The sequence below is a fragment of the Ochotona curzoniae genome, unplaced genomic scaffold (genome assembly GCF_017591425.1).
Source record: "Ochotona curzoniae isolate NIBS_2020 unplaced genomic scaffold, NIBS_Ocur_1.0 contig_3432, whole genome shotgun sequence".
In the NCBI taxonomy this organism is placed as follows: domain Eukaryota; kingdom Metazoa; phylum Chordata; class Mammalia; order Lagomorpha; family Ochotonidae; genus Ochotona; species Ochotona curzoniae.
Window position 1 is genome coordinate 1,651,938 of NW_024465859.1, and position 14,911 is coordinate 1,666,848.

Sequence of the window (14,911 nt, forward strand, 5' to 3'; positions counted from 1 at the left end):
TTTGGCTCATGGGCTGATACCATTATGGTGGTGATGGTCTCAGGCATCAGAGACCCACGTTTCCATTCTACCTTCTGTGAACACTTCTGTACAAGTTCAGCCTGCTGTTGGTGAGCCTTGTATACTCGTATTGCATCAACATCCTAGAGGACTAAGGTTATCTCAGATCCTGGTCTGAGTCTGTCGTGCTTTGACACCTGATTCCATCCATTTCTAACATGTTACCAGGATCACTCCCATTATTTCAGAAAAGTTCTAATTGACAAAGTGATAGTTGGGCTGTTTATTCTGGTTTCTGTCAGTTCAATACCTCCTGCTGTCTTCATTGATTAACTATTGAGCCACTGGGGATCTGTTAATCAACTGGTGTGGAAGTGAATGACTGTTGCAACATCTTAGTTATTCTCTTGCAAATGATTTGGTTCTTGAGTGGGTCAGATTTTCTTCAGGTAGAATTTAGTAATTGATAACAGCAATGCTAAAATCATTTTAATTTTGCTCTTTCTATATTGCTGAACACTGCTTAGAGTTTTGGGTTTGACTAAAGAATTTTTAAATGTATATTTAGCTTTCATTTTCATAGTGCATGTGTTAGTGATATTTGTCTTTGCTTATTTCATAAGCTTAATGATCTATAGGTGCATTCATTTTTCACAAATCTAATTATGACTAGTGTTCAGCTCCTGGTAGGTAGCCTCTGTTTTAATTTCATTTGAAAGATTTTCTTAATGACTACCATCCTTCTAATTATCAATATATTCTAGTTAATGGATCCCCCATCATTGTAATAATTCCTTTATTTTGCTTATTTTATAGATTTGAATTTGATTAGGAGAGCATGTTACTTGAGAGAACAAAGCTATTCTTTGATTCTAAACTTTTCACTTACCTTTTAATACCATTTTAGATATTTGTTAATTTAAAGGAAGGGGATTATTAACTCCAGTATTTCATAGTGAATCTTACTGTATGCTATTTTCTATCAAGAAATTGTATAATAAAAAATTAAAGATCTGAACACTCTCTCCTCCACTTACCATGGAAGATTCTTGTAAGTCAGATAATATTTTAGTATATATGACAACAGGCTGAAAAATTATAATAATGGTAGAAGGAACAATAAAATTATTCAAATACTGAATTCATCACTGTAGACCTTCTAGTTTGGAATCAGGATACTCACCATTCCTGGGCCTTCCTTTAGCTGTTGAGACTTGGAAGAATAGAGAGGAAAATTTCTGATGTTATTTTCCTAATGCTGTTAGGAACTTTGATTCCTCATTGATATTGCTGTTTATTATGTGAATTCAGTTCCTCCAAGAATTGTATGTGATAATAAACCTGCCTTTTCTATATATGGCCTGATTTTATAGATCACATTATTTCAGATGCAAATCACTGCTTTTGCAGATGTGTTACTGCTTATCTTAGTATGTGAACTGGCCTTTCATCACCATGTAGTGTGATGCTATTTTGAGTAATGGCAATGCACAGGGTCTTCAGTTGTATCTCTGTTATCAGGAGGACTTTCCAAAAGTTCCAGATGATTTGTAAGGAGAAGTGGCAAAATATTGGAGCCTCCTGGCAAATAAGAATGGAACTCAGGCGTAAGTTTAAATCAAATACTGGGTATCTGAATGAGAAGCACTGAAAATCACGTAGAGAATACCAACAATTAGGGCAGATCTGTTTCATTCCATTCTGTCGTCTTTATGTGCTGATCTGTGGTCTCTGTTTGTATGCTTCTGTGATTTCATGGTAGCAGCCACAGCTCCAGTCATGGTGTCTTCCTACCAGCATCCCCATAAAAGGGAAAAGAGGAAGAGTCAGGGGATGCCAACTATCGCTATGTGGGGTCATAATCTTTCGTATCCAAAGAAAGCCCTTGTTAAGGAGTCACCTGTCCCCATCTCTGCCATTACCCTGTGCAGAGGACTTCTTTTGTCTCCCTCTTCAGATCTGGGTTACATCCCACCCCCACTTACAAGCAGACCAGTGTTTGGGTAAAGGAAATGACGTGACCATCACTAGTTTGGGTTAACTGTGATTATCCCCTGAAGTTAGACTAGGGGTTGGAGTAGGAGTTTCTGGACATTAACCCAACTTTCTCCTAAGAATTACCCTCTAGACTAATCTGATAGAAAATGTCAGAGATGATGGGTGAGAATCAGAGGCGACGCTCATTGTCCCACCTTACTTTAAACAGAACTAGATACTTAGAAACTACTTCAGGCAGGTTATTTTTCATCCAGGATAAATGCAGTGAAAATGACCCACAGTGTAAAAACCACAATGAACAAGACTAGCTGGCAAATTAAAACAAAATATTACAGACATTGTCCAAGCTCTCTTGCAAGGGCTATTCAGGCTCACTTTGAAAAAGAAGTACAAAAGACTTTCAATTTTCTTAACTTGCTAGACTGGTAGCAGAGTTGTGGCATATTAAGGACTCCTGTTCTGCAGAGATTGTCAGAGAAACTGCAGTAGGGAAGATATCAGAGCTTCTAGCCAATCAATAAAGGATAATAAGCCCCTTTGTCAGCTATGGTACAATTCGCAGGAAGCCATTTCATTTCTCCTTGTCCAGTTCAAGCTGGAATACTCCTCATTTTGATAAGTGCTCTGGTTGGCATTTACTATTTTATGAATCTTTTGGCCTGAGAACTTCTTTTCCTTTGTGATGACATTTTCAATCAGTTGGATTTTGATAGTTTTTTATTTTTTTACATTAGTTTAAATTAGAAGTAGTGTGTGGAGGAAGTATAGCAATGGGTATGTCCTACTCCTGCTTTTACCTCTTGGTTTAAAATCTATGTGTATAGAGTGTCATAAACGTTTCTTCCTTTGGTAGAAAGTTATTTCAAATAAGAATAAACAACATTGTAATCTGTGTGTATTAATCGTTCAGATATGTAAACTTTCACAATAAATGCAATAAATAGTTCTTTTACTTGCACAGTGTTCTGAGGTTTTCAGACTCTATGTGTGTTACGTGTTTGAGTCATAGAGTAAATCTGTGAGAAAAATCGAGAGTGGAAGTGCTATCTGCTGTTAACACTCTTTTACCAATTTAGACACCAAGACTTAGAGAAATGAAGATGAAACCCAACTCATTTTTTTCTCCTGTGCGTTATTCCCTGGCTTATGCTTCTCTATACCTAATCACTATTGATATTTCACATATTTGCTGCATCATGTTTGGCTGATGAAACATCGGTAGGAGTGATATGAATTTCAGAATAGAAGCTCTGAGTTTTTATTTTTTTGGTCTCTGCCTCATTGTGTTTTCTCTCTGACATAATAACTGGCATCGGTCCTGATCAAAGATTCTCAGCTTCTCTTTCGGTTAGGGCACCAAAATGAAGATGATGTGGAGCAGGGTGACAGCTGACAGTTAATGGACAGTATGGCACAAGTGAGAAATCATTTTTGTGTCACTGAAATTTGCAAGATTTGGGAGTCAAAACTATCATTTATGTGTACGTAACTTATCTTAGCTTTCCAGTATGTCACCTGCTATAAATTAATTACAAAGGTTATTGCCAGCTCATAACTGAAAGACATTTTTAGTAGAACAAACATTGAGCGTCATCAGAAAAAGTTCAAATTGTTTGAGTCATCAGTAATCTGTTTTGGCCTTACTGCCACGCAGTCATAAATTAGTGTTTTGTTTTGCCAAATCCACTGTGGTAAATTGGATTCCCTAATAAGGATGATCATAAGGCAATGATACTATCCACTAAACACGGGATAGATCCCAACAGTTTAAGTATTATTGCCATTATTATTATATTTTATATTTGTGAGGATGTTTCTTGAAATTGAGACAGTGTGTAGTCATTGAGGACAATATTTTGAGAATATGTGCTCCCTATATTCATGCTTTTCAGACTTCTCAGGTAGAAATGGACAAGTGTTTTCAGATGGAAGGATCAGGTGTTATCAGTTCTTCCAGGGAATGTTGTTGGCAGTGGGTGTTAAACATAATGATTTAGACAGATGAACTCCTTTCTTCCTCAGCAAAACATAAGTGGAACTGTGTTCAGAGAAATATTTTGGAAAAAATCACCTGTCTTTGTGTGAATTTAATCGATTCATGCAAGAAAGCTACTGTGAAGTCTGAAACACAGCAGCTGGTTATCAGGGTGACTTATAACTTCCTCCACGTGACTGCAGGTGATGAAGAAGTGTCTGATCCTTTGAGTAGTGAGATGCCAGGAAAGTGGTAGAGCAGAGTTCAAAGAGAAAGCAGTCCTCAGAATAGCCCTGCAGGTAGATATTGAACGGAGGCAGAAACAAGATTTTGTACACTCTTGTGTAAGAGGCTGTGTGGCAAAATAACCTAGTGTGGTTAGTTATACTTTTAATTATCCAGAAATTAATCAGGTAACTCTGCTTTCTTTATTTTAAATCTAAATGTTTTGCGTTTTACCAAACACATAAACATTATGATCTGCTTGGCCAGTTTATACTCAAATCCTGACTTTACTCTCCTGAAGTTTTGATTTTGACAGGACAGGTATCAAAAGCCTGTTCTGATCATTCATTGTTAGCAAACTGCATTTCATTATTCCCACACGTATTTTTCCCAAGCACTCAAAATGCTTCAGATGGGAATACCTTGGAGTATCCATTTTGACTTTCTGTTAAGTCATCATGGCTCATGCAGAGATCTGTTATCCAGATATCTGTGAAATTGTATCTCCCCATTCATGTAGAGATCTAGCCTTTGCTATGATCAGAATAACTGACAAATCATCTTTCTGCAAACTTCTCATGCAGCTGAACCTGGACTCCCCCCTCCTCCAGCCCCATCTCTGTTTCTCTGTTTCTTTATATCCTAAACTGCTTTGCAAAAGCATCTGTTCCTGATGTTTTGCCATCCAATCCCCACTTAAGCTCTTCCTAACCCCCATGCCAACACTTCTTAGAATTGTAACATAAATTAAGCAAGCTTCAAATCCAAAACCCTGGTTGTTGAACTTGGGTTAAACCAAGGAGTTAATTGTTAAACTCTGTGCTGCTAAAGGAACCTTAAAACAATTGGGGCAGTCATCAGAGCTAGAGGTTAAATCTCTTTGCTCTTTTTTTGAAACTGTATTTATAAAGCTCATTTGTGAAACATTATTGGGATTTTTTAGTTGTTTCCTTGTGATAAAATGTGGTAGGCACTGATTAGGTTTCCAAGTAAGTTCACAGAAGCCCAGTTAGTTCATAATGTAGCTGAATACTGAACTGCAAAGCTCCTATGGGTTCCAGAGTCCTGAGAGTAGACACACATGCTTTTTTCTCCCAGGCACAGGAATTGAACACCCATTCCCCCAGTTGTTCCATTCATAAGATGTAGACGTCATCCTTGATTCCATTCTTCTCACCCCCAACATCCACTGTAGTACAAATCACAAATACCCAATCCTTACGAACTTCACCGTTTTCAGCCTGCTTCTGGCCTCCTGCAGCATCTGATGGCTAGTGAGCACAACAATATACACTCTTGCAACTCCACATTTCCCTCTCTGTAGGCCTTATTTTCAGATATCTTTGAAATGAGCTGTTAAAGTTTAAGTCAGAAGAAGTAAAGAGGAGAGGAGAGAAAAGTGAGCAAGAAAGAATGTAGGCTGATTCATGCCTTCATTTATAGGAAAGTTGTGTCAGACACTCTGGAGTCCACCCTCTTGTGACCCTGTCATGTGCCATATATGACATTGCACGTTGCCTTGGAATGGGAGAGCGAATAGAAAACTATCAGCAGAAGGGTTCTATGGATCGGGGCTGTGCAAATGTCATTGGCCAGAATCCGGTCACTGGTTATACCTAAGTGCACATGAGGTTGGCAAATGCCATCCTGCTGTGTGTCTAGGAAGATATATAATTTGTTTTGTTAATTAGCTTTCTGATCTTGGGAGGCTTTTTTGTCACTAAATTAAAAAAATGTCTCCCTCATTAAGTTTAAGCCTTTAAGTATTGATTTTTTTGTGTGTGTTCTTCTCAGTGGTCCTCTGACTTCAGGTAATTATATTGAAACTTACTCAAAGACTTAATAGGATTTAGCTACCCATTTCCCTTCTATTTTCTTGCTTTCATTATCGCTGGCTTTACCCATGATCACTACTATATGATCTCAGCTGTATTTTTTAAAGCTCTAATATTTGAAAAACATATTTTACTGAGGCTTGAGAATTTATATACTTTATGTGGTGCCATAAACGGGTTTTGAAAGATTTATTTATTGAAAGGCAGAGTTATAGGTAGAGAAGTAGAGATGATGAGAGACAATGCCCTGGGCTGGGCCATGTTGAAACTTGGAGCCCAGAACTAATTCAGGGTCTCACAAGTAGGTACTGGGTCAAGCACCTGGGCCATATTGTGTTGCTTTTCTAGGCAAATTAGCAGGGAGGTGGGTCAGAAATGGAGCAACTGGGTTTCCAACTTGTACCCAAACTGGCATTGTAATGGCGGCTTTACTTGCTGTGCTACTATACTGGCTTTGTAGTGTCTCTATACAAGGATTTTCTGTGTGATGTCCAATCATGATATGCATTATCCAGTTGCTTAAACATTCAATGTTTCATAATGGTAAAAATACTAAAACTATTTTTCCATTTTTTTCTTTTAGAAATATATCGCCTCATATTGTAAAGTTACCCAGCTCTTCATTTTATGCAACCAAGATTCATAGTATCTCCCATGTGAAGTTCTCAGTTTTATTCTAAGAGGAAAGCTATTAATACCATGAACTTACACACATTTTAAAAAAGATTTATTTTTATTTTCTTTGGAAAGTCAGATATACAGAGAGAGGAGAGGCAGAGAGGAAGATCTTCTTTCATGGGTTTATTCCCCAAGCAGCTGCAACGGCTGGAGCTGTGCCGATCCAAAGCCCGGGTCCAGGAGCTTCTTCTGGGTCTCCCACATGGGTACAGGATCCCAAGGTTTTGGGGCATCCTTGACTGCTTCCCTAGGCCACAAGCATGGAGCTGGATGGGAAACTGGACCATTGGGATTAGCACCAACTCCCATATGGGATCCCGGTGCATGCAAGGCGAGGACTTTAGCAACTAGGCTAATGCGCTGGGCCCTACACACATTTTTAAATGATCAATATCCATCTAACATTGTTAGGGATAAATGTATTCTCTCTTACTAGTTAAATGAATCCTTGCATTTTAAATTTTAGGCAGTTTGCAAAACAATGTGAAAAACTTGAAGCAGTGAGAATATAGAATAGAAAACTTTAAGCAGAGGGATAAATCAGGTAATACCTTTCTGAAGTTTACGTTTCTCTGCATATAGCTTAAAATATTTCTTATTTTGCTTTTATTTCCTTGAAAAATCTCAAGGAGGTGCTGTAGGAAAGAGCATTAAGCGAGGGATAGGAACCGGGAGATCTCTCTGATCTTGGCTGTGTAACGTACTAGCTGAGTGGCCTCAGAAAGTTGCCTGCTTCTTTGGTGCCCTGTTTTTTTTCTCTCAGACCAAAAATGACGTGTAGATAAGGCCTACTTCACCAACTGGTTGTGAAAGTTAAATAAGATACTGAACATGAAAACATTTTTAAAGGCTCATCATAACTAGGCATAATATTTATGAAAATAATGAATTAACTCTACATTATTAAGACGACTATCCATGTATTTGTTAGTGGGAGTGCTTGGACTGGAGCTCAGGTCTTCAGATATTTTTCTTCTATACATTTTTGTATGCATGCTCTAGAAATATTCAAATGCCTAGCTATATAGACATATACACACTATTTTGTATTGTACCACTGTTGAGTTTATAAAAGAGAAAATTCTGTGTTGTACAACTCCAGGGAGTATCCTTAATGTGGTTATTTAGATGGATTGCACCTGCTGAAATCCTGTAACATGGAGTTTGTCCAGTTTTACATGGAGTTCAACCAGGGGCATAAAGGAAAATGTTAAGACCAATGTCTTATACCATTCTTTCCGCGAACATTGATGTGTAGCTGTGTGGTTGGAGTCCTGTGTTTGCTTCTGGAGTCTGAAGGTGATTAATCCACAGATCCTGTCCTCTAGGAGCTTACTGTCTAAACAGGATGTGATCCTTACAATCAGACAATGAAAATTCAGTAGGCTCTACATCTTAGGATTTCAGTTTCTTGGTGGGAGGAATGTATTCTGCTAATGAGTCTTCACAGATTGGTTTGTTAGAGGCAGGGATGATGAACTGATAATTTAAACTGGGTCCTTAAGAATGAGATGATCTGGGGCCTGGCATGGTAGCCTAGTGGCTAACATACCTGCTTTGCACATGCCAGGATCTCATGTGGGTATTCATTCTAATCATGGTGGCCCCCTCTTCCCATCTAGCTCCCTGCTTGTGGCTTGAGAAAGCAGTTGAGGATGGCCCAAAACCTTGGGACCCTGCACCCATGTGGGAGACTCAGTAGAGGCTCCAGGCTCCTGGCTTTGGATCAGCATAGTTCTGGCTGTTGCGGCTGCTTGGAGAGTGAATCAGCAGATGGAAAATCTTCCTCTCTGTCTGTCCTCCTCTCTGCATATCTGGCTTTACAATGAAAAATAAATATATATATATATATTTTTTTAAAAGCATGAGATGGTCTGTAAGAGGAAATGTGAAGAAGGGCCATTGTCGGGGGCTGGGGGAAATCAATACCACAATGAATTCAGTAGTGCTAGAACATAAGATGTTTTGTAGGAAAGGAAAATGGAGATGTGGCTGATGGTCAGAAGTTCAAATGTTCTAAGCATGCCTCAAGTTTTATTTTATCCTGTACACCAGTGTGTGCCCATATAGGGTACAGACATCATTGTATTTTTAAAAGTAGATCAACTGTGGTTTGTAAAGTATTATAACTTTCATTTATGTTTATTTACATCTCATCCTTTAGTTCTGATTTTGGTGTAATACCATCATGTGCATGATTGGTGCAGTAGCGCATACCTATATTTAATTAAATCAATACATATTTGCACCTAGGAGATATGTATTCATTAATTTTACCCATAATGCATGATAAAAGGAGATTATTTTTATAGATTGCATGGGAACTAGGTGAGAGGCTGAGATAGAGAGGAGATAATAGATTTAAATTGCTATGTTGGGAAAATTATATTCAGAGCCACATTGAGGCAACTTGGGCTGGAGACATGCTGAAGACAAAGAGCCAGTTTAGGCAACATTGCTTCCACAGTTGATATTCCCCATAAGGTTTCTAGCTGCGGCTTGGATGGGAAAACAGATGAACTGTCATTGAGAGCATCAGGAAGAGTAGTTTGATTTTGTCTCTGCCTTTCTCCAAATACTTGTGATTGTGATCTTTCTCATTCTTATTTTTTAATTATTTGTTTATTTGAAAGTCAGAGTTAGGGAGAGAGTCAGAACCAGAGAGAGGTCTATCAACTACTGATTCACTCCCCAAACACTTGCAATGGCTAAATTGGAGCTTTCGCTATATCCAGGAGTATCTTACCAGGTCTTTTACATGGATGGCAGGGCCCCATGCCCTTGAGCAATATTCTGCTTATTTCCCTGTCTATTAGTATGGCGCTGGGTTGAAAGTGGAGCAGTTGAACACCAGTCAGTGCCCATATGTGGTGCAGGTGTTGCAGCTGGTTGTTTTACCTGTTGTGCCAATAACCCTGGTCCTGTCTCCTTATTTTTAACCATCACTTCATGGTGAGAACCTGGGGTTTCACAGTTGACTCGATCTCACACTGCTTGATGTTGGGTGGTACCCTGAAACCAAGAGCACAAGGATAGCATTATAGAGTTTTCCTGTGATGTAGTTTTACCCTCAGAAATCACACTGAAACATCTTCAGGACTCTGAAATTTTAAGATTTTAGAATATCACCTTTAAAGACATGTATATATTGCTGTTTTTATAGTACTTAACCTTTTTATATATAACAAAAAAGGCAAAGAAGAATGGAGTATATCTTGGCTTACTTTTCTAGGAGAAATCCAAGTTTTAGCACTATAAATGATTTTTCCATTTAAAAAAATGCTTCGATTTATTTCCAACATGCCTAATATCTAGACAGAAATAGGAAGAGCTCAAATCACAACTTTCCCACTTTGTTGCTGCTGTTGTGAAGCTTCTCTGAGTAACAAGAACTGTGTAATGCAATTAGAGAACAGCAGAGGACTTGTGGAAACATGAGGACTATTTTTGTTAGATCCACTATTATTTTTTTTAACTCAAGCCTGGGACTTCATCTTTTAGACTTATCCTTTATAAAATTAATGTGCTAATATCTGTCTCAGTAGTCTTTTTAAAGCTTTCTATAAGAACTAAGGTGATCCAAAATGTATAAGGCAGAAGCCAGTACAAAGTAGTATTTTAGTAAGTGTCAGGATTTGACCATAATAAAGGTTCAATTAGATATAATGAAGTGCTAATTATATTATTCAGAATATGTGAATAGTGAGGAAGGGAAAAGCTAATTCTTGGCATTAGCAAAAAAAAATCCAACATAGTTTTTTTTTATTGCTATTAACATTGTATTATGTAATACAGTTTTATAGGCACTGGGGATTCCCCCCACCCCTCCCACACCCCTCCCCCCATTGTGGATTCCTCCACCTTGCTGCATAACCATAGTTCAAGTTCAGTTGAGATTCCTTCATTGCAAGCATATACCTAGCATAAAGTCCAGCATCTTATTGTCCAGATAAGTTCAGTGGCCTCTTGGGGAGACCTTCTCTGGTCTGAAGGTAGAGCTAACAGAGTAAAGTTCCGGTCAGTTAAAAGCCCCAACAAAACATCAGTGTCAATATACAACGTTATGGAATTAATTGACATAGTATTGAGTAAACAATATGTTAAAAATAATGCAAGTTCAATTCTTCAAAACATCTGGGTTGAGACAGTATCAATGATAGGTTCAAAAAATAACAAACAAATAAACAAACAAAAATTACAGGTTAAATCAAGGCAAACATGTGGTATCTAACCTTTTGGGATTCGCTTATTTCCCTTAGCATTATAGTTTCCAGTTGGGCCCATTTAGCCACAAAGAACTGCATTTTGGTTTTTTTTAATAGCTGAGTAGTATTCCATGGAGTAGATGAACCAAAGCTTTCTTATCCAATCTTCTGCTGATGGGCATTTCGGTTGCTTCCATGTTTTTGCAATTACTGATTGTGCTGCTATGAACATAGGGATGCATGTTGGTTTGTCGTAAAACAGGTGTTTTGGATATATTCCTAGGAGTGCTATTGCTGGGTCATATGGTATGCAGATTTTGAGTTGTTTGAGTGTTCTCCAGACTGATTTCCATAAAGGCTGTACCAACTTGCAGCTCCACCAGCAGTGGAGTAAGGTTCCCTTTTCCCCACATCCTCGCCAACAAGTGTCGTTGGTGTTCTTGTTTATGTGGGCCAATCTTACTGGTGTTAGGTGGTACCTCATCGATGTTTTAATTTGGATTTCCCTTATTGCCAGGGAACTGGAGCATTTTTTCATATGTTTGTTTACCATTTGGGCTTGTTCCTTTGCCAACATAGTTTTGAAAAATCAGGACTACAGTGACTGTGAAGGCTACTGAATGTTTGGAGGGGAAATATGAGGTAGTATAAGCTTATCAAGGTGCATGATAAAATAGAATCACAAACTAGAAAAAGGGTGTGAGGACATGGAAGACATATGAATCGCACCTCTGAAAATGTAGAGGTACAAAGGAGGAAATGAATGCTTTATGTGCTTGGGACCCAGTGTGGGAGGTGGAGAGCGAGTGGCAGGAGTAGAGGAAGGCACCATCAGGAGATCTTGCAGGATTTATTAGAATTTGGGTTCTACTTTAAAGGCAATAGAAAAAGTTTGCGTTTTTAGAAGAGGTGATTGAATTTATCCTTCTGAAAAGTGATTCTGGCTGCAGCAGAGGATAGAGTGCAGCAAGCAGTCAAGGACATTGATTGTCAGTCTGCAGCAGTTGCCTTAGCAAGCTGTAGTGGACAAGGACAAAAAGTGAGAGGAGGAGAAATTAACAGGATAGATTGATTGATGGGGTGGAAGGGGTTGATTAGGTGTTGTATCAAAAGAGATTTTAAAATCTATTCTCTGGGTGTTTGATCTATACCACACTGAACTCTTGGGGCTGGACTTGTGGAACTGCTGGGACTCCTTCTGGGACTACTGCATTACATGTCAAAATGATGTTTGTATATTCATTGCATTGCATTGAACATTGCATGTTTGAATCCTGCTTGTCCTGGTCATCTGATCCATCTCCCTGCTAATATGCCTGGGAAGTAACAAATGGTGGCTCAAGCCACTGCCACACAAGTGGGAGCTCTGGAAGGATTTCCTGGCTTCTGGCTTTAGCTTGGTCCAGCCAGTGCTGTGGAATTTTGTTGCACAGTTAGGCCATGAAGCACCAGATGGAAAATATTTCTTTCATTCCTCTTCTCCTACTCCACCTCCCTGTCCCCGTTTTTGGCACTCTTTCAAATAAATACATTTACTATTTAAAACAGTTTCTTTTTTTATTTTAAGATTTACTTATTTATTGGAAAGTCAGATATACAGAGAGGAAGATCTTCCATCTGATGATTCACTCCCCAAGTGAGTACAACAGCCAATGCTATGCCAATTCGAAGCCAGGATCCAGGAACCTCTTCCTGGTATCCCACATGGGTGCAGGGTCCCAAAGCTTTGGGCCGTCCTCGACTGCTTTCCCAGGCCACAAGCAGGGAGCTGGATGGGAAGTGGAGCTGCCAGGACTAGAACTGGTGCCCATATGGGATCCCGGTGCATTCAAGGCGAGGACTTTAGCTGGTAGGCCACGGCGCTGGGCCCTTAAGAGAGTTTCTTTAAAAATAACAAGTATGAAGATCTGCTTAGCACACTACCTAACATCAATGTTAACTTTCCTTTTCATCCAAAAATACGTATCTAATGTCAAAGTACTCCACATCATACCACCAATTATTCACTGTTCAAAATTCACATACTGAGTGTCCAATCTGTTCCAGGCTCCACACAAGGTAAAAGAGTCAGAGCAAAATGGGAAAAACAATCCAAGTCCTTGTGAACATTTGTAAAGAGATTAACTACTCATTTCCATTCTTTCCTCCCCAATCTAAACAAATAAACTTATTACCTTTTCAGTCAAATGAGAACATAATTGTGCACAATGCTGAAAGCGACACATGAGCCATAATCTATCTAATGAATTGAGTTTCTTTAGCTGGTCTCAGGAAAATTCACATTAGAGTTTTAGGGAGCCAGTTGTCATTTTCAAAAGACAATGTGCATCACTTGGCAGTAGCAGAAGTGATGAGGAGTTTAAAACAGATGGGAAGAAATCCCTGAATCTGCACAGCAGTTCCTTAGAAGCTATTAGCTAGCGTTGGGTTTTCTGTAAACTCTTTCAATACCAAAACATAGAAGGTGTAGTTTTTGTAAAGATAGGAATCCATAATTAAACACACCTCAAGGTGTCTTTTTCCACCTTAATATTGTATGCAATCAACAAAATCTGCAAGATGATGAATATTTCAGTAAAAAGAATCTGCAGGAATCAGATCTTCATTTGTTCACGCAGAAGCCACTTCTGGTGTAACTGCTGTACTATAGAAACTGGGCTAGATCTTGGTGACATAGAAATGGAGCCTAGACAAACTTAGTTTTGATTAGCTTTTAATCTACAGAATAGCTGTAAAAATTAAGAAAATCTTGTGTGAAAGTGTTATCATGTGCTCAGAAGGAATGCAGGAGTCCCAAGAGGTAGCTTAACCCGCTGCACCAAAATGCCCATCCTTGTTATCGTATTTACTCCCAATTGGTAATAAAGAAAGCAGAGCTCAGCATCATACAAGTAGCATTTGAAAGAGCCAGAAATTACTCTCAACATCTTCTGACACTAACGGTGATTCATAGGTCTATGGAATGGTTCAGGGCAAATATAACTCCTGTTCATTCCTGTTGCAACTCTTATTTTTCAGGATACATTTGGTTAAGTGTCTTTTTCCACTTCTAGGCTTTGGCAGACTTATTACATAAAAGTCATATTTTCTTTGAATATATATTTTTCTTTCTGACACACTAGCTCAGTTAAGAGTTAATTTGCCTCACTTGAGCATGCTCTGAAAATTGCCCTTGTCCCTTTTTCTTTTTGGGTCTTAATTTTTTCATCAATTTACTTCAGAATGAGAGTTGAATACCTCAAGGGAGTGGACAAAAGATTAAGGGAACAACATATAGTAAAGTACTTCATATATTACAGTCTGGTATACAAATGCCTGTTCTTAATTTTTATTTTATGTTATGTACTTTTAAAAGTCATATATGGAGCATCCTTATATCAAAATTTGGCAAATAAAGGAAAACAAAATGACAAACCATTGGCTTCTTAAATCTTAACTTAGGCTTAAGGCTCTTTTCATTTTTGTCCTCTCCTAAAACATAGTCTCATTGTTTAATATATTTCATACACAGATATTCTCAATTAGTATGGGCAGTTGGCCCAGTGATTCCTGGGAGTTTTGACTACTCCCTTAATTGCTGAAGTTGTAGCATGAACTCTTCCCTGGTACATACCTGGTAAATAAATATTGAATGCATAAATGAGTGAACTAACTATAGCTTCTGCAAATATTAGTGTATTTTGTGCACTTATATTTTAATATTTTAATGATTTCTTATATTCAACTGAAAATGGTGTCCCAGCAAATGCAGTCAGGGAGTTGATCTCTGGTTCTCAACTCCCAGTTTTCATCTCTGCAGGAAGGAAGTGAAGGTCAGATGCTAAATTTCACCTGTAACTTCTAATACCAAATTTAGACTTTTCTATATCAAACCACTTCAATACTCTAATTCAGCCATGTGGTTAAAAAATAATGATAATGCTTTTGGCACTGCTCAAATAATTTTCTCTCCATCTATTTCATGCCAGCCACTGAAATAGCCTTTTATATGCATT

The 14,911-nt window shown here is 38.3% G+C and overlaps 1 protein-coding gene across 3 annotated transcripts in view; it reads left to right on the forward strand.

Moving 5' to 3' along the window:
- NELL1 (neural EGFL like 1) overlaps window positions 1-14,911 on the forward strand; it is an 824,967-nt gene that overhangs the window by 239,188 nt on the left and 570,868 nt on the right. The gene's annotated exons all lie outside the window — the stretch shown is intronic.